Source organism: Macaca fascicularis, chromosome 9, assembly GCF_037993035.2.
Source record: "Macaca fascicularis isolate 582-1 chromosome 9, T2T-MFA8v1.1".
Taxonomy (NCBI): Eukaryota; Metazoa; Chordata; class Mammalia; order Primates; family Cercopithecidae; genus Macaca; species Macaca fascicularis.
Window position 1 is genome coordinate 48,948,062 of NC_088383.1, and position 20,832 is coordinate 48,968,893.

General features: G+C 40.3%; 1 protein-coding gene across 7 annotated transcripts in view; it reads right to left on the minus strand.

Annotated features, from left to right (window-relative positions):
- Positions 1-20,832, minus strand: part of LOC135965066 (uncharacterized) — a 78,828-nt gene that overhangs the window by 43,240 nt on the left and 14,756 nt on the right. For 3 of the 7 annotated variants that reach the window (XR_012417229.1, XM_065520545.2, XM_074000715.1), the window contains exon 2: positions 7,354-7,578. The exons of 3 other annotated variants lie outside the window; for them this stretch is intronic. The gene's annotated coding sequence lies outside the window, so the exon portion shown is untranslated. Of the gene's footprint in view, positions 1-7,353; positions 7,579-16,500; positions 16,635-16,781; positions 16,850-20,832 lie in introns of all 7 variants that reach the window. One more of the 7 variants, XM_065520544.2, reaches the window with a different exon arrangement.

The following is a 20,832-nucleotide window of genomic DNA, read 5'->3' on the forward strand; positions in this document are numbered from 1 at the left end:
TTAGCCTCTCCCAGATTTAATTTCCTTTTTTACAAAGTGAAGATTATGATACTTATCTCATAGTATTTTTATGAGTAAATTATAGATTTAAACATATTCAACAACAGAGGCACAACAAATATTAGCTACCATTTCCGACTTTTCACCTATACCTGAAACCTTATTAAAAGAGTTAGCACATATCTCCTGGTACAAAAACAACAGTGCAGATCAAACTTGAGTATATGAGGGTATCAGGACTATGGAACTTCACAGGATAACAATTCGTGCTTTTTGTGATTAGTAATGACGAACTTCATGCAAGAAGTGAAAGAGCCAGTGCTGACCAGATATCCTGATCCAGGATCCTTGTGATACACATGAAGTGGCCATGGATCTAATTCGTACAGTCCCACTGCTTAAGGTCATCAATAGGGTGACAACCCTGTCCAATTTGCCTGATAATCCCAGTGGACACGTGCTCTCCCAGTGCGTTTATTCATAGAAACACTTGTAACCCTCAAGACGGTCCTGATTATTTCAAGAAAGTAGAAAAAGAAAAGCAAGTAGACCCAACATACACAGAAGGAAGGAAATAGTAAAAATAAAATTGAGAATAGGAATACAACTTAAAAACGACAAAACCAAATAATTTTCTTTAAAAATATCAGTGATATTGATAAACCTCTAGCAAGAGAAGACAAAAGACACAAATCACTAATAGCAGGAATAAACTGGATATACACTACAGATTCTGCAGCCACTATGAACAAACTAATGCTCATAAATTCAACAACTCAGAATAAATTGACCAATTCCATGAAACATAATCAAAATTCAATCAAGATGAAATACATATCCTGTTCTATAATGGTACTATAACCATTGAATAAATGGGTAATTAAAAAGGTCCCCAAAAAGAAATCTCCAGGCCCAAATGCAATCACTCACAAATTTTACCAAATATAAAAAGAAGAATTAAGACCAATTTTAATCAGTTGTTTTTAGAACTAGAGGAGGAAGAAACAGTTCCTGTTATCTTGACACCAAGACTAGAAAAAGTTGAAAAAAAAGAAAGCTACAAAACAAAATCTTCAGTGGCTCATGCCTGTAATCCCAGAACTTTGGGAGGCCAAGGTAGGAAGACCATGAGGTCAGGAGTTCAAGACCAGCCTGACCAACATGGTAAAACCCTGTCCCTACTAAAAATACAAAAATTAGCTGGGTGTGGTGGTGCATGCCTGTAATCCCAGCTACTTAGGAGGTTGAGGCAAGAGTATCTCTAGAATTTGGGAGGTGGAGGTTGCAGTGAGCTGCAATCACACCACTGCACCCTAGCCTGGGTGACAGAGCAAGACTGCATCTCAAAAAAAAAAAAAAAAAAAAAAAAAAGCAATTTATAGATCCAATGCTATCCCCATCAAGCTACCACTGACTTTCTTCAAACAATTAGAAAAAAACTACTTTAAATTTTATATTGAACCAAAAAAGAGCCCGCATAACCAAGACAACTCTAAGCAAAAAGAACAAAGCTGGAGGCATCACATTACCTGACTTCAAACTATACTACAAGGCTACAGTAACCAAAACAGCATGATACTGGTACCAAAACAGAGATATAGACCAATGGAACAGAACAGAGGCCTCAGAAATAACACCATACATCTACAACCATCTGATCTTTGACAAACCTGACAAAAACAAGAAATGGGGAAAGGAGTCTCTGTAAAATAAACGGTGCTGGGAAAACTGGCTAGCCATATGCAGAAAGCTGAAACTGGATCCCTTCCTTACACTTTATACAAAAATTAATTCAAGATGGATTAAAGACTTAAATGTTAGACCTAAAACCATAAAAACCCTAGAAGAAAACCTAGGCAATACCATTCAAGACATAGGCATGGGCAAGGACGTCATGACTAAAACACCAAAAGCAATGGTAACAAAAGCCAAAATTGACAAATGGGATCTAATTAAAGTAAAGAGCTTCTGCACAGCAAAAGAAACTACCATCAGAGTAAACAGGCAACCTACAGAATGGGAGAAAATTTTTGTAATCTACCCATCTGACAAAGGACTAATATCCAGAATCGACAAAGAACTTAAATTTACAATAAAAAATCAAACGCCCCATCAAAAAGTGGGCAAAGGATATGAACAGACACTTTTCACAAGAAGACATTTATGCAGCCAACAGACACATGAAAAAACGCTCATCATCAGTGGTCATCAGAGAAATGTATATGAAAACCACAATGAGATACCATCTCACACCAGTTAGAATGGCAATCATTAAAAGGTCAGGAAACAACAGGTGTTGGATAGGATGTGGAGAAATAGGAATATTTTTACACTGTTGGTGGGACTGTAAACTAGTTCAACCATTGTGGAGGACAGTGTGGCGATTCCTCAAGGATCTAGAACTAGAAATACCATTTGACCCAGCGATCCCATTACTGGGTATATACCCAAAGGATTATAAATCATGCTACTATAAAGACACATGCACACGTATGTTTATTGCGGCACTATTCACAATAGCAAAGACTTGGAATCAACCCAACTGTCCATCAGTAATAGACTGGATTAAGAAAATGTGGCACATATACATCATGGAATACTATGCAACCATATAAAAAGGATGAGTTCATGTCCTTTGTAGGGACATGAATGAAGCTGGAAACCATCACTCTGAACAAACTATCACAAGGACAGAAAACCAAACACTACATGTTCTCACTCAGAGGTGGGAATTGAACAATGAGAACACTTGGACACAAGGCAGGGAACATCACACACCAGGGCCTGTCATGGGGTGGAGGGATGGGGGAGGGATAGCATTAGGAGAAATACCTGATGCAAATGATGAGTTAATGGGTGCAGCAAACCAACACAGCACATATATACATATGTAACAAACCTGCACGTTATGCACATGTACCCGATAACTTAAAGTATAATAAAAAAAAAAAAATCTTATATGAATATAGAAAGCAAAATTCCAACATAATATTAGCCAATCAAGTTCAGCAATGTAGAAAAATGATTATATACCATGACCAAAAGAGATTTATTTCATTGGTTCTTCATCTTATGGCTGCACAGAAGACATTTAGAAATACCTCATGTTATCCTAAAACAATTTAAATGTATTTATTATTATAGTTTGCAAGGCTTGTCCCACATTAAAAAAACAATGAATGGAATTCATTGTATCAATGGACTAAAAAAACAAACAAAAAAAATCTTCTCATTATGTCAGTTAACACCAAAAAAAGCATTTGGCAAAATCCAACACCCATTTATTATAAAAACTGTCAGCATACTGGGAATAGAGAACTTCCTAAACTTGATTTTTTAAAAATTCACAAGATATCTATAAGCTAATAGGATACTTAATATTGAAAGACAATGTTTTTCCTTTGAGATGAGGAACAACGCAAACCTATTCACTCTCACTACTATTATTCTAAATAGTGCTGAAAATTGTAGGCAATAGGCAAGAAAAATAAATAAGGATTTGAAAAAAATAAAACTGTTCTTGTTTGCAGATGACATGATTATTTACATAGTAAAACCCCAGGGATATACAAAAATACTCCAATAATGAGTACAGCGAGGTTCCAGGATCTTGCAAGACCAATACAAAAAAACTAACATGATTTCTATATACAAAGATTGAACATGTAGAAACTGAAATTAAAAACACATTGCCATTTACAAGCACATAAAAAATTAAATACTTAGATTTTAATCTAACTAAACATGTATAGGATCTGTATGCTGAAAATTCTTACATGCTGACAGAAATCAGAAAAGAAATGCATTGTGTTTGTGAATAGGAAAACTCAGCATAGTAAAGATATCAATTCTCCTCAAATTATTTATAGTTACAATATGGCTCTTATCAAGATATCAATATGTTTTCTTGTAGACATAGGTAACTTATCATAAAAATCACATGGAAAGGCACAGGCCCCTCAATAGCTAAAAGCATCTTGAAAAAGAAGAATGAAGAAAGAGAAATAATTCTACCTGGTATTCAGACCTACTGTATAGCTACAGTTATTAAGACAATGTGGTTAAGAAGGAGGGGTAAATACATAGGTCAATATAGTAGAATAGAGAACCCAGAAATAGACCCACCCACCGAAATATGCATAGTTGTATTTTGACAAAACTGTATAAGCACTTCAGTGAAGAAAGGACAGCCTTTTAAACAAATGGTGCTAAAGGAGTTAAATTATAGAAATGGGGAACAATTAGGGGGTGACAGGAATCAGGAACAGAGAGATGGAGTCGGGGTGGGTGAGAATGACTATAAAAGGCAACATGAGGGGTCTTTGTAATGACAGAACTGCCTCATAAGTGTTATTAATGCCAACTCCATGGTTATGATATTGTACTACAATGTTACAAGATGTTGCTGATGGGGGAAATAGGTAAGGGATGTGGATTATCACTCTGTATGATTTCTTCCAACTTCATGTGAATCTAAATATATCTCAAAATAAAAATTTTAGTTAAACAAATGTCTTCATGTGACTGATATACAGAACTGTCTAGCTTTCATCAGGAGAAAATCTAGGAATATCAGAATCTTTATTTATTTATTTATTTATTTATTTATTTATTTATTTATTTATTTATTTATTTTGAGATGGAGTCTCACTCTGTCACCAGACTGAAGTGCAGTGGCACGATCTCAGCTCACTGCAACCTCTGCCTCCTGGGTTCAAGCGGTTCTCCTGCCTCAGCCTCACCAAAAGCTGGGACTACAAGTGTGTGCCAACACACCTGGCTAATTTTTGTATTTTTAGTAGAGACGGGGTTTCTCCACATTGGCCAGGATGGTCTTGATCTGCTGACCTTGTGATCCTCCTGCTTTGGCCTCCCAAAGTGCTGGGATTACAGGCATGAGCCACCGCACCTAGCCCAGCATCTGTATTTTTTATAAAAATCAATGTAAAAATATATGGCTAATAATGATAGCTAAAGTTTATTGAGTATCTACTATGTACTGATCACTTTTCTTGGTACATTGCCTGTGTTATTTTCTCTTTACAAGTCTGTGAAGTAAGCATCATGAATATCTTTACCTAATATGAGAGAATGTTAAAACATAATGAGGTGGCTGGGCACAGTGGCTCACACCTATAATCCCAGCACTTTGGGAGGCCGAGGTGGGCGGATCACTTAAGGTCAGGAGTTTGAAACCAGCCTGGCCAACATAGCGAAACCCCATCTCTACTAAATTAAAAAAAAAAAAAAAGGACAATAATTAGCAGGGCATGGTGCCACATGCCTGTAGTCCCAGGTACTTGGGAAGCTGAGGCAGGAGAATCGCTTGAGCCTGGGAGAAGGGGGCTACATGAGCTGCTGAGATCACACCACTACACTCCAGCCTGAGGGACAGAATGGGACTCCATCCAAAAACAAACAAACAAAAATGAGGCTTGGTACTTTGTTCAAGGTCATATGGGTATTATTAAGGTTAAACCCAGGAAGGCTCATAACAGTGTCTATGCTCCTAACACTTTCTGTACTGCCTCCCAGTACAGAAAGCAATATGCTATATTGACCATGGTTCACCTTGTGGAAAACTGATTTTCAATCAACATTATGGCCCTCCTCATGAAGTTCCAAGATAAAACAACAACAACAACAACAACAAAACAGCTCACTTGATCATTAGTTGGCTAGCTAACCATGTATACAGACCTAATAGAATATCTGAATAACAATTAAGATCTTAATGCTATAAAAGGTAAAGAATAAACAAACAAATTAACATTTGGCTTCAGGATTCTCATTTCTGCCTCGGAAAACTACCAGTTGTAAATGTTTGGTTTATCTTTTTCTTAATAGTATGACAGAATAGTTGCATCTTATGTTGATCAGTGCACTAATAACAGAAAACTAAAGCAGCTATAGAGTTTTCGAGACTGTGACAGGTACCTTGTCAACATCTAGCATAGGGACTCATTATTTCTCATTTAATATATAAGTATATGAATTTATGAATGAATTAATAATTGCATGAAGCATATAATATGTTCCAACTATTGTATAAGCACTGATATAAAAATGAATGAGATGTAGTTTCTGGTAAAACAGATATGTACACGGTTAATTGAGATAAAATGTGAAGTGTAGAAAGATTTCTTTAAAAAGTGTGTTAGTACAGTCACATAGGAAAGCAGATTTGGAACATCCAGGGTTTGTAGTGGATGACAGTGGTAGAAGAAAATCTAAATGAAGATTTTTGAACGCATAACAATTTCCCAGAAAGGCAATAAAATAATCTTTAATTAATTTATTCATTCATAACATTCAGCAAATTTAGTGAATATCATGAACCAACTATTACTTTTAGTTATTTTTTTCCCTATCAACTTCAGTGCACTTAGAATGGGAATAAGCATGACACTGACACCAAATAAATCACCGGTTGATTGATTCATGTGATATAAGAGCCATGGAATGGACCAAGTCTGCAATCACAGCTTGTACACTCTGTGCAGCCTTTGATCCTAACCTCAGTCAAAGATTATTCTCCATTCTTTTCTTTAGTGCTTACGATAATATATTGACCCATGGATATTATAATTTTTACAGTGACTTATTATTAAAGAGTGCACCAATACTTCAGGCAAGCAGGAGTGCTGAAGAATTATCTACTCATCTTCTATTCACCTAGCTTACAGACAGTGCATCATAAAAAAGCGTATAAACTTCTATTTGTTCTACTCAGGGTTCATACCTAAACCGTGTATGTGCTTCATGGATGATTTTTTTTTTTCCAGAAAGAGTCCTGATCATATCCAAAATTTGACCTAATATATTGTCTTTAGTGTCATGCCACAATATAATGAGTAATTCCACTGCATTATACCCAGAGAAACTCGTTTCCCTTCTAGAAATAGTTTTGTTCTGACTTGTTATTGGTCTGATTTGCCATGGGATGTATTATTTTCTTATCAGACACTTTAGTAATTATTAAGATGTGTTGCTTATGAAAATACTTTTTTAGAATTATCAATTGCTTTTAAATGCACAATTTGATGTAGTAACTTACAGAGTAGATTCAACATCCTCATACAAAACAAACAAACGAAACAAACGAAAACACCCAAAGCAATAGACGATGCCTTTCAAAAGGACACATGGGGTATTAGATTCCCAGATTCATCGCTTTCTTATATTCTTGTGAAGAAAGTGAAGCAAAGCCAAGGATCCAGCTGCATTTTTTAACTGACATTATTCCAAGAAATCCTGAAGAAAATGAAAGTTAAATTTTACAATACAAACTGATGGTAAGATGGGGTGGAGACGCTGGTATTTCATCCTTTTGCATCTTGTCAATTCACTCACCTACTACACATAGATATAGAAATCATCCATTTCCTTCATTTCCCCTTCTAGTTCATCAGAAGGCTGCATCTTCATTTGAAAAGCACTTTGCAGTTCTTAAAGGATAATTATGCAAGTGCTGGATGATGTTTCATTCCAACAACAACAACAAAATTGAATTTCGGATGGCCTTTAGCATTCCACAAAACAGCCTCTAAGGAGCTCTTGGAATTATGGTATCTAAGTCTAAAGATGAAAAAGAAATTCAAATTGATAATTTAGAAGTGAAACATGCTTGCTAGGCTTTTTCTCTCCTGACTTAGAATGTTGTTTCCAAAAGGTTTAGTATTTTGCAGTCATGTGATACGCAGTCATTCAAAAAACATGGTACTAGAAGACTGGGTGGATTCAAACAAGAACAACATAAATATCCTCATGAAACCAACAGTCTGGTATATGTGAAAACAGGGAGGAAATTTTTTGAGTTCTTAGTATATAGCTGTGGCTTTGGCCTATGTTTGCACACATCTTATTCAACCTTTACAGCAACCCTGTTATATAGCTTATGTTACCTTCTTTTTAGATAATAGGTTTTCATCTGGTTCATCAAATTTGTTACCGATGTAGATGTAAGACAACCTCACTACCACTGACCTGGTCAAAGCCACCATCACCTCTGCTCCTGTCCATTCAAATAGCTTCCTAATTGGTCTCCACATTTATTTTTGCCCCTTTCCAACCTGTTTTCCACTAAAAAGCCAGGGTAAAGCCTTTGAAAATGTAAATGAGACCCTAGGACTTCCCTGCATGAAATGCTTCATTGGTTTCTCTCTTCTTTTAGAGCAAATTTCTAACTCATCAATGGCTTACAGTGTAGCACTAAATGACAGGATCCTTACCTACTTCAACCTCATCTCTTCCTTTACCTCCCACCTCACCTTCCCACTCAACATACACATTTTTGCTCCTTATGCTGTGCTCATGCTGGGCTCCTTTCAGTTCCTCACAAAAACTGAACTCATTCCAGTCATTCTAACTTCAGGACCTTTGTACTCTCCCCCATCCCAGCCCCCTCCCTACCAAACCCAGCCTGTCATATTCACCATTATGTAGTGCTTGGTCTCAAGCGTCCCTCCTTAGGCCTTTTCTGATCATCCTATCTCAATTAGAGCCCTTTCGGTATGCTTCCATATACCAAAACCAAAAAATCATAACATGATTTTTTTCATGGTATGTTTCACAATTTAAAAGATGTATTTGTATGATTAAGTCTACTAGACTATAAACTTCTGATAGTAAAGTGCAGGTTGCTGGGAACACTGTTACATTCAAAGTACCTAGCAGTACTTTGCCCATGGTAGACACTCAGAACTTTACTGTTTACCTAATGAATTCACTAACTTAAAGGGCTCTTTAGATTAGCTGCCACACTGGAAGAACCTCCAGAACCTCAATAACTAATAGTACCATCACAGTCAATGTTAACCAAACCTTTATATTTCTGATACTGTACTTAGTTACACATTTCTCCCAACACTTAGGAGAACTCAATGAGGAATGCATTATCATCCATCTTCATTGATGAAACAGAGTCATAATGTTTAATTAAAATATCTAATCACACCTAATTAGTTAGCAGTTGAAATGGATTCAATATAAATAAGTTTTGCTTTTAAATCAGGACTTTTCCATGTCCAGTGATGGTGGCTTTGTGCTATTCAACTATGTCAGTTCTCCTTTGGTTCTGCTTATCTTTCTCAGTGTGTCCTGGGAGGCTGATCTCTATGGGTTATATTCCCAGTTTCCGTTGATCCTCTTTCTCCTATTGTTCCATCGAGTTCAGCCAATAACCGGATTCAGCAGCACATCAAAAAGCTTATCCACCATGATCAAGTGGACTTCATCCCTAGGATGCAAGGCTGGTTCAACATTCGCAAATCAATAAACACAATCCAGCATATAAACAGAACCAAAGACAAGAACCACATGATTATCTCAATAGATGCAGAAAAGGCTTTTGACAAAATTCAACAGCCCTTCATGATAAAAACGCTCAATAAATTGGATATTGATGGAACTTACCTCAAAATAATAAGAGCTATTTATGACAAACCCACAGCCAATATCATACTGAATGGGCAAAAACTGGAAAAATTCCCTTTCAAAACTGGCACAAGACAAGGATGCCCTCTCTCACCACTCCTATTCAACATAGTGTTGGAAGTTCTGGCTAGGGCCATCAGGCAAGAGAAAGAAATCAAGGGTATTCAGTTAGGAAAAGAAGAAGTCAAATTGTCCCTGTTTGCAGATGACATGATTGTATATTTAGAAAACCCCATTGTCTCAGCCCAAAATCTCCTTAAGCTGATAAGCAACTTCAGCAAAGTCTCAGGATACAAAATTAATGTGCAAAAATCACAAGCATTCTTATACACCAGTAACAGACAAACAGAGAGCCAAATCATGAATGAACTTCCATTCACAATTGCTTCAAAGAGAATAAAATACCTAGGAATCCAACTTACAAGGGATGTAAAGGACCTCTTCAAGGAGAACTACAAACCACTGCTCAGTGAAATAAAAGAGGACACAAACAAATGGAAGAACATTCCATGCTCATGGATAGGAAGAATCAATGTCGTGAAAATGGCCATACTGACCAAGGTTATTTATAGATTCAATGCCATACCCATCAAGCTACCAATGAGTTTCTTCACAGAATTGGAAAAAACTGCTTTAAAGTTCATATGGAACCAAAAAAGAGGCTGCATCTCCAAGACAATCCTAAGTCAAAAGAACAAAGCTGGAGGCATCACGCTACCTGACTTCAAACTATACTACAAGGCTAAAGTAACCAAAACAGCATGGTACTGGTACCAAAACAGAGATATAGACCAATGGAACAGAACAGAGTCCTCAGAAATAATACTACACATCCACAGCCATCTGATCTTTGACAAACCTCAGAGAAACAAGAAATGGGGAAAGGATTCCCTATTTAATAAATGGTGTTGGGAAAATTGGCTAGCCATAAGTAGAAAGTTGAAACTGGATCCTTTCCTTACTCCTTATACGAAAATTAATTCAAGATGGATTGGAGACTTAAATGTTAGACCTAAAACCATAAAAACCCCAGAAGAAAACCTAGGTAGTACCATTCAGGACATAGGCATGGGCAAAGACTTCATGTCTAAAACACCAAAAGCAACGGCAGCAAAAGCCAAAATTGACAAATGGGATCTCATTAAACTAAAGAGCTTCTGCACAGCAAAAGAAACTACCATCAGAGTGAACAGGCAACCTACAGAATGGGAGAAAATTTTTGCAATCTACTCATCTGACAAAGGGCTAATATGCAGAACCTACAAAGAACTCAAACAAATTTACAAGAAAAAAAAAACAACCCCATCAAAAAGTGGGCAAAGGATATGAACAGACGTTTCTCAAAAGAAGACATTCATACAGCCAACAGACACATGAAAAAATGTTCATCATCACTGGCCATCAGAGAAATGCAAATCAAAACCACAATGAGATACCATCTCACACCAGTTAGAATGGCAATCATTAAAAAGTCAGGAAACAACAGGTGCTGGAGAGGATGTGGAGAAATAGGAACACTTTTACACTGTTGGTGGGATTGTAAACTAGTTCAACCATTATGGAAAACAGTATGGCGATTCCTCAAGGATCTAGAACTAGAAGTACCATATGACCCAGCCATCCCATTACTGGGTATATACCCAAAGGATTATAAATCATGCTGCTATAAAGACACATGCACACGTATGTTTATTGCGGCACTATTCACAATAGCAAAGACTTGGAATCAACCCAAATATCCATCAGTGGCAGACTGGATTAAGAAGATGTGGCACATATACACCATGGAATACTATGCAGCCATAAAACAGGATGAGTTTGTGTCCTTTGTAGGGACATGGATGCAGCTGGAAACCATCATTCTTAGCAAACTATCACGAGAACAGAAAACCAAACACCGCATGTTCTCACTCATAGGTGGGAACTGAACAATGAGATCACTTGGACTTGGGAAGGGGAACATCACACACTGGGGCCTATCATGGGATGGGGGGTGGGGGGTGTGTACACGAGGGGAGGGGAGATGGAGGAAGGGAGAGAGAGAGACGTGAGAGGGATTTATTAGGAAAATTGACTCACATGATTACAGAGGCTGACAAGTTCCACAAAGGGTCGTCTGAACTGGAGAATCTGGAAAGCTGATGATGTGGCACAGTTCAAGTCCCAAGGCCTTACAAATAAATAAGCTGATGGCATAACTTTCATTTCAAGGCCAAAAGCCTAAGAACCTGGGGTGGTCGGGGTTGCGGGGGCGAGCTCTGGTGCAAATCCCAGAGTTCAAAAGCTGGAGAACCTAGCTTTCTGACACCCAAGGGCAGGAGAAGAACATTCTGGCTCCAAAAGAGAGAGAAAAGGAATTTGCCCTTCCTCTACCTTTTTGTTCCCTCCAGGTCCCCAGCTGATTAAAGGGTGCCTGCCTGCATTGAGGGTGGAGATTCTCCAGTCAGTTCGCCGACTCACAGGCCAATCTTTTCTGAGAAATACTCTCACAGATACACCTGGGCAGCCCAAGCATTAAAATCAAAAGCAAAACCACCTGGGTTTCCCTTTTAGCAGAAAAGGAATGGGCTGCGTGTCGTCGGAAGGGCTGATAATAACTAATGCTCTACTATTGCATTCAGCTATTGCAATGTCCCTGAATGCAGTCAAGCTGAGGCCTCAAGTCAGCCATCACAAGTCTGAGGATGGCAATGGCTTCCCATGACTGCTCTCCTGGAGCTGCTGCTTTGCCCACCCTGGCGCCCTTAACTCTGAGCACCTGTCTCAAAATAGCCTCTTTATTGAACCATTGAACTCTCTTCCACTAAACCCTCTGGATGGGCCATTCATTTCTACCTGAGACCATATAATTCCTAGTTAGTAGAAAACTTTTGTCTATTATTTCATGAAAATTGAAAGGAAAAAAATAAGTGTTCCAGAATTTCCACTCAGACTTTTATCTCCCTGACAATAATGACAATGAAGATAATATTTAATGAGCTTTTATACTTTTATGTGTAGCAAGGCTTGTGACAAGTGCTATTTTTCCATTATTTAATTAAATCTTCACAACCATTCCATAGCACAGGTAGTATTATCCCAACTTTACATATGAGGCGATAGGCACAGAGAGGTTATGTCATTTACTTGAAGTCAAAAGTAGCAAGTGGTGAAGCCAAGATTTGAGCCTGGCCAGCTGAATCCAAATCTGATCCTCTTTCCCAATGCCATAATTACAATGACTTTATAAAAATAGCTCTGAGAGGCCAGCCGCGGTGGCTCACACCTGTAATCCCAGCACATTGGGAGGCCTAGACGGGCAGATCACCTGAGGTCGATAGTTCAAGGCCAGCCTGACCAACATGGAGAAACCCCGTCTCCAACAAAATACAAAATTAGCTGGGCGTGGTGGCACGTGCCTGTAATCCCAGCTACTGGGAAGACTGAGGCAGGAGAATAGCTTGAACCCGGGAGGCAGCGGTTGTGGTGAGCCGAGATTGCACCGTTGCACTCCAGCCTGGGCAACAAGAGCGAAACTCCATCTCAAAAAAAAAAAGAAAAAAAAATAGCTCTCGGTAGAAGAAAGTGAGTCAAGAACCCCAGCATAACTTTGTAGCAAAAAAAGCCATTCATCACAATCTCATTTCTTTGCAGGTTCACGTCATCTCTCAAAATTCCCTGAAGATATAGATTTCTATTACATAACATGTATTTCCTAGTTTTAATACTGAAATGTTTCCACTTAAATATTTGAGTAAAACTGAAAATTCAAGAAAATTTTACCAAGTTCTTCTTATAACGTATTGTGCTCCCTGACATAATGCCCCTCATATTCAAAAAGCCTAGATGGATGTGGAACAATTTCAGATACAGTTCTTTTAGTAGGTTTCAATACTAGAACCCTGGTCACGGCATATGTTTGTTTTGTTGTTTATTTGTTTGGATTGTAACAAATACTGCCTTTCATTTAATGTGAGGATATGTTAAATATGCATCACATGATCTAATTTTATGTGGAGATGTGAAATATTTGACACCTTAGGTCTTTTGCAAAAAACAATTTCCAAATTCCATGGGGGATATAATCACTTTTAAATCTTATTGGTCAACTAGATTTAGTAACACAATCATTACCTAATTTGATCTCCATAAAAGCCTATGAGATATGACCTTCATTTAAGAGTGGAGGCCTGACTTAGTCACATTGCTGTTTAGGGAAAATCAAAATTGGAGCCCAGGCCTCTTGAATGCTAGCCTGACTTCCTAGCATCTTGCTCTGGCTGCTGGCATGAAATAGGCATGAATCACTTGGAGATAAATTCCAATGCCTAAAGATTCCTGACAAGAGAGGAATGAGCTCCCATTGAATGAATGTGACGTTTGCTGAACCCCAAACATTTGAAACCAAGCAGGTGCTTTTCGGTTGAGTCTTGGGCCACCAGACCTACAAGACCTTTCTGGGTGGATTGCAGTGCCTCTAAGGCAGCCACTGTTGAAGAGTGTTATCCATTTGCCCAGACAATACATTTGGGAAAGTTTACTTTTCTTTGCTTCCTTTTAAATCTGCCATTGTAAGCAATTAATCATATGCGGCGTCTTTTAGTTCCCAGGAGAGATTTCCAGTGCTTTTGCTACATTTCAAATCCCTTCAACTAAACCCATTTCCAAACCAAATGACTCATTTTATTATTATTTAATTTAGGACATTTAAAAATTGTCTTATTTATTTCCAGATAACATTTTAAGTGGCTTATTGTAAAAGCACAAGGGAAAGAGGCCAAAGATATTTCACATAATAAAATAATACTGTGCATTTCTCACATAGTAAGTCTTCAAAACTGTTGAATGAACAAACAAACGAACAAATGAATGAATGAATGCTATGACTCTGACTGACTTTACCAGCCTCTGACCTCCTCTTTGGCACAATCAACATGACTGCCACCCTTTAATTCTAGTCTAACCCTGTGTGATTTCAAGATCTCTCTCCCATCCCTTTCTCCCAGCTCATTCTTACAAAAGATAAATTAGTTTACAATGATCTATACATAGCTAGTAGTGTCTAATATCTTATATTTCAGAAAACGCTGTAGGTCAAAGAAACAAATTTGTAATGGTATTCCTGAAGGCATCACAAAGAGGTGTTTTTACTGAAGTCAATCACATGATGCGGTGTAACACCCATCTGCTTAAAAAATTAAAGTTGGCCAGGTGTGGTGGCTTATGCCTGTAATCCCAGCACTTTGGGAGACAGAGGCGGACAGATCACAATGTCAGGAGATTGAGACCATCCTGGCCAACAGGGTGAAACCTCATCTCTACTAAAATACAAAAAATTAGCTGAATGTGGTGGCGGGCACTTGTAGCCCCAGCTACTTGGGAGGCTGAGGCAGGAGAATCGCTTTAACCCGGAGGCAGAGGATGCAGTGACCCAAGATCATGCCACTGCACTCCAGCCTGGCAATAGAGCAAGACTCTGTCTCCAAAAAAACAAACAAAAAAATTAAAGTCAATGCCCTTCCGTTTAGCACCTGTAATATGCAACATATGTTACAGAAGATGTTATAATCCTTTTTTTTTTTTTTTTTTTTTTGAGGCAGGGTCTTACTCTGCCACCCACGCTGGAGTGCATTAGTGTGACTTGGGCATCCCAAAGTGCTAGGATTACAGGTGTGAGCCACTGTGCCCGGACTATAATCCTTATTATTATCCTTGTTATTGCAACAAAACCTCACAACAAGGTAGAAAGGTAGATACTGTTACCCCCACTAAAATATGAGAGAAGAGAAACTCAGATGATGTAACTCGCCCAAGGTCTCATAGCTCCTGAATGACACAGTTAGGATTTGAACTCCATGAATCTAATCAAAGCCTACGCTCCTTTCCTTCCACTTATCCATTCATTCACCCAACAAACTTTTTTTTTTTTTTTTTAATAGGGTCTTGCTGTTTCACCTAGGCTGGAGTACAGTGATGCCATCATGGCCCACTAGAGCCTGGAAGTGTGCCATCTCCCAGGAACCTGGAACTCCTGGCCTCAAGTGAACCTCCTGCTTCAGCCTCCCAAGTAGCTTGGAGTACAGGCATGAGCCACTGTGCCCAGACAACAAACATTTTATTTTATTTTTGAGACAGAGTCTTGCTCTGTCACCCAGGCTGGAGTACAGTGGTGCAATCTTGACTCACTGCAACCTTCACCTCCCAGGTTCAAGTGATTCTCCTGCCCCTGCCTCCTGCGTAGCTGGGATTACAGGTGCCCACCATCATGCCTGGCTAATTTTTGTAATTTTACTAGAGACGAGGTTTCACCATGTTGGCCAGGCTGGTCTCAAACTCCTGACCTAAGTGATCCACCTGCTCTGGCCTCCCAAAGTGCTGAAATTACAGGCATGAGCCACCGCACCTGGCCCCAAAAACCTTACCTTCTAAACCAGGGGTCCCCAGCCACCAGGCTGTGGCCCAGTACCAGTCTGTGGCCTGTTAGGAACTGGGCCACAAAACAGGAGGTGAGCAGCTGGCAACCAAGCAAAGGTGCATTTGTATTTACAGATGCCCCCCTATCACTCGCATTGCTGCCTGAGCTCCACCTCCCATTCAATCAGCAGTAACATTAGATTCTCACTAGAACACAAGCCCTATTGTGAACTGCGCAAGACAGGGATCTAGATTGCATGCTCCTTATGAGGATCTAATGCCTGATGATCCATCACTGTCCCCCATCACCCCCAGGCGGGACCATCTAGTTGCAGGAAAACAAGCTCAGGGCTTGTAGAATTATCAGTAGATATTACAATGTAATAATAATGGAAATAAAGTGTATGATAAATGTAATGCGCCTGAATCATCCCAAAACCATCCCCCCTGCCCCTGGTCCATGGAAAAACTGTCTTCCACAAAACTGGTCCCTGCTGCCACAAAGGTTGAAGACTGCTGTTCTAACCTCAAGAACTTCCAAAGACTGTGTTCTAAAGAGGGGTTGGCTTCAAGGTTTGAGGCATCTGCAGCTTAGCAGAAGGCAGGACTGTGCCTGTAACAGTATTTATTTTATGTCACAACCAACTGAGAAGCTGGTTTCCCGTGTCTTACCCTAAGCAGGGAGTGTCAGCCACAATTGAATATGAATATTTTTTATCTCCTTTTTCTCACAAGTATAATTAGCTCTCTGGAAGTCTGTGAAGTCAGGTCTCATCTTGGCAACAGGATCTGTTCCACTGCTGATTCTGGGGATGCATTTAGAAGTGGTCATGAGGATAGAGATGGTGATCATCAGAATAAGCCAAGCAAGCCATCACCACCACCATCACTGCCACAAAATACTGACACACTGCAAGCCTGACACCCACAGTGCTCACAAAGACCATAATTACAGGGGACAAAGCCACCCCTAAATCCACAGCCAATTCTCAACAGGTGCACTGTGATTCAGGCACACCACCTGAGAAAATATGAAAATACCTTCAGTTAGTATAGAACCACTGTCCCACCCCCACAGGCCCAGCCCCACCACTAATCTCTGGGGTCTCTCCCAAGATCTCTCCCCCATCCCCCTGAAGGACTGACTGACCAGGATCCATCTAGCTAATGATTGATTCTTTTTTTTTTTTTTTAAGACAGAGTGTTGCTCTGTCACCCAGGCTGGAGTACAGTTACACAATCTCAGCTCATTGCAACCCCCGCCTCCCAGGTTCAAGCGATTCCCCTGCCTCAGTCTTCTGAGTAGCCAGGATTACAGGTATGTGCTACCAGGCCTGGTTAGTTTTTTTTTTTTTTTTTTTTTTGTATTTTTAGTAGAGATGGGGTTTCACTATGTTGGCCAGGCTGGTCTCAAACTCCTGGCCTCAAGTGATCCACCCCCCCTTGGCCTCCCAAAGTGCTGGGATTACAGGCATGAGCCACCACACCCAGCCCAACAACTGATTCTTATTGTCTTCTGCTGGGGTAAAGCTGAGTGTTGGGGAGAAGCTGAGGCAGGGCTTGCTTGTCTGACATAATGTAAAAGAGTCTTGGAACATGTCCAGGGGCCAGGGTCTAAAACCCCTTGTGGCCTTTGGAATACCAAGCTCTGTGCCAAAGGGTGGAAGGCTGCCCCGCCACACCACAATCTAAGCCCAGGGCATAAAACTCCTCGTGGCTTGGATGGAATCCAGGGCTCAGGGTATACAACCTGGTCTCTGGAATGTGTCTAGACTTGCTGGCTCCTTGCTTCTAGCACTCCCAGGTTCATAAAGTGATTGTATCTTAAACTAGAAGAACATGTTTCCCATTATCTTAAGTAGCAGAACACGTTCCATATGCTTCAAAGGAAATGCTAAACCATCACAGCTACAGCTCACGCGCTTGATGCACTGCTTCCTTTCAATCCCCACATCCTCACCACCTGCCTCCTTGATCACCAATAAATAGCGTGGGCTCCCAGAGCTCAGGGCCTTCGCAGCCTCCACACTAGCGTTGGCCCCCAGTACCACTTTATGCATTCTTGTCTCGTTTCTTTGACTCTACCGGACTTCATAGTCCCCATGGCCTGGTATTGGATGTGGCCACCCCAACAGCCTTCTTTATATTCTTCCATATTTTTCAAATTATCAACGAGGATGACATGTTGCTGCTCTCATTTCAAGTTTTTCTTAAGGCACCAATCGCTTAAGAACTGAAAATGAAAACAATATAACAACACTGAAATAGAGCCAGAGAAAATAGACTATAAAACTTTGGGGTTTGCGTTGATAACTTTCAGATTCAAGGTCAACGTATGACCCAACTTCTACAGGAAGCCTGCCCGAAAGATAAAAACTAGGTTTCAAGAGATGAATGTGACACTGATGCTGAGGAGAAGGAAACATTTTTTTGTTTTTGAGGTGGAGTCTCACTCTGTCACCCAGACTGGAGTGCAGTGGCGCAATCTCTGCTCACTGCAACCTCCAGATCCCAGGTTCCAGAGATTCTCCCACCTCAGACTCCCAAGTAGCTGGGATTACAAGTGTGCGCCACCACGCCTGGCTAATTTTTTGTATTTTTAGTAGAGACGGGGTTTCACCATGTTGGCCAGGCTGGTCTGGAACTCCTGACTTCAAGTGATAGGCCCGCTTCAGCCTCCCAAAGTGCTAGGATTACAGGCATGAGCCACTGGGCCCAGCCGAGAAGGAAACATTTTTAAAGCTATAATCTTCATAACATCATAATTCCTCCTGTATATATTAATGTTAGGCTTTTACTATAATAAATGCCAAGCATCACACATTCCTTATTTCATTTGGGACTTATAAAAAGTCTATAATGTAAGCAGGTGTCATTATCCCCATTTGACCAACAAGGTCATCACAATTCAGAGAGGATAAGCTGGGTACAGCGGCTCACACTTGTAATCTCAGCACTTTGGGAGGCTGAGGTGGGCGGATCATTTGAGATTAGGAATTCAAGAACAGCCTGGCCAACATGGTGAAAACCCATCTCTACTGAAAATACAAAATTAGCCAGGCATAGTGGTGTATACCTGTAATCCCAGCTACTCAGGAGCCTGAGGCAGAAGAATCACTTGAACCTGAAAGGCGGAGGTTGCAGAGAGTCAGGATCGCATCACTGAAATCCTGCCTGGGTGACAGAGTGAGACTCCGTCTCAAAAAAAAAAAAAAAAAAAAAAAAAGAGAGGATGCAACCAAGATGCCACAGTTCTTAAATGGCAGAGCTAGGGCTCAAACCCAGACCTCCTGACCTTCACTTCCTTCAATGGTATGCCACAGGCACCTCCCAGCAACTCCTAAGAGCCTACCTAAGTCCGAAATTTTGCAAGTAGGTTGTTAAACCATGGGAAGCTTGGAATCGGACCAGGTGGGAGTATTTACACCACATAAATCAGCAAGTGCTACAAATCAGAACTTCCCTCCCACCAAGGCCAGTTTATCAGCACGCAACTGACTCCAATGGCCTCCTTCCCATACTGTAACACATGCACGCACAGAGAGTGAAGTTTTGCTTTTTTAAATATCAGTCAGTACTTCTCTATCCCATCAACTCCAGCTTGTTAGCAGCCTGATAAAATGAAAATGACAGTCTGGTACGGTGGCTCATTCCTGTAATCCCAGCACTTTAGGAGGCCAAGGTGGGTCGATCACCTTAGGTTAGGGGTTCAAGACCAGCCTGGCTAACACGGTGAAACCCCTTCTCTACTAAAAATACAAAAAATTAGCCAGGTGTGATGGCGGGCACCTGTAATCCCAGCTTGGGGGGCCAAGGCAGGAGAATTGCTTGAACCCAGAAGGTGGAGGTTGCAGTGGGCCGAGATAGCACCAATGCTCTCCAGCCTGGGTGACAGAGCCAGGCTCCATCTCAAAAAAAAAAGAAAAAGAACTGAAATCAGGAGATGCCTTAACTTTCCACGTGCCCCTTAGTAACCTCTTCACCTGAGTCATTTAACCTCCCTGACCCTACATGTCCTTATCTGTTAAATGAGGTCAGTAATTGCTGCTCACTCACTAAGAGTCAGAAGGAATCATGGATGCAAAAACCACATTGCAAACTGCAAAACACCAAGCAGCTGTGGAAAACTGTTTGGCGCGTCCTCCAAAAATGAAACATGGAATGACCATCTGATCCAACAATTCCACTTCTGGCCATAAACCCGAAAGAACTGGAGGCAGGGGCTCAGACATTTGTGCACCAATGTTCACAGCAGTACAATTCACAACAACCAAGAGGTGGAAGCAACCTGTGTCCATTAACACATGAATGAATAAACAAAAATCAGCCAGGTGTGGTGGCTAACACCTGTGACCCCAGCTACGGGGGAGACTGAGGCAGGGGAATCACTTGAACCAGGGAGGTGGAGGCTCCAGTGAGCCAAAATCGTGCCACTGCACTCCAGCCTGGGCAACAGAGGGAAACTCTGCCTCAAAACTCCAAAAACAAACAAACGAATAACTTAGGGAAAAAATTGTGCTGTGCTGTACTGAACATATACAGCCTTTTTTGTCACTATTCTCTAAAGAATACAGTATAACAACTATTTACATAACATTCACATTATATTAGGTATTACAAGTAATCTAGAGATGATTTAAAGGACATGAGAAAGGAGGCTGAGGAGGGCAGATCACCAGAGGTCAGGAGTTCGAGACCAGCCTGGCCAACATGGTGAAACCTCATACGTACTAAAAATACAAAAATTAGTCAGGCATTGTGCTGGGCACCTGTAATCTCAGCTATTCTGGAGTCTAAGGCAGGAGAATTGCTAGAATCTGGGAGGGGGAAGTTGCAGGGAGCTGAGATTATACCACTACACTCCAGCCTAGGCAACACAGCGAGACTCCATCTCAAAAACAAAACAAAACAAAACAAAAAAAGTACATAGGAAAATGTGCAAAATGTATATGCAAACACTACACCATTTTATATCAGAAACTAGAGCATCCTAAAATTTTGTTA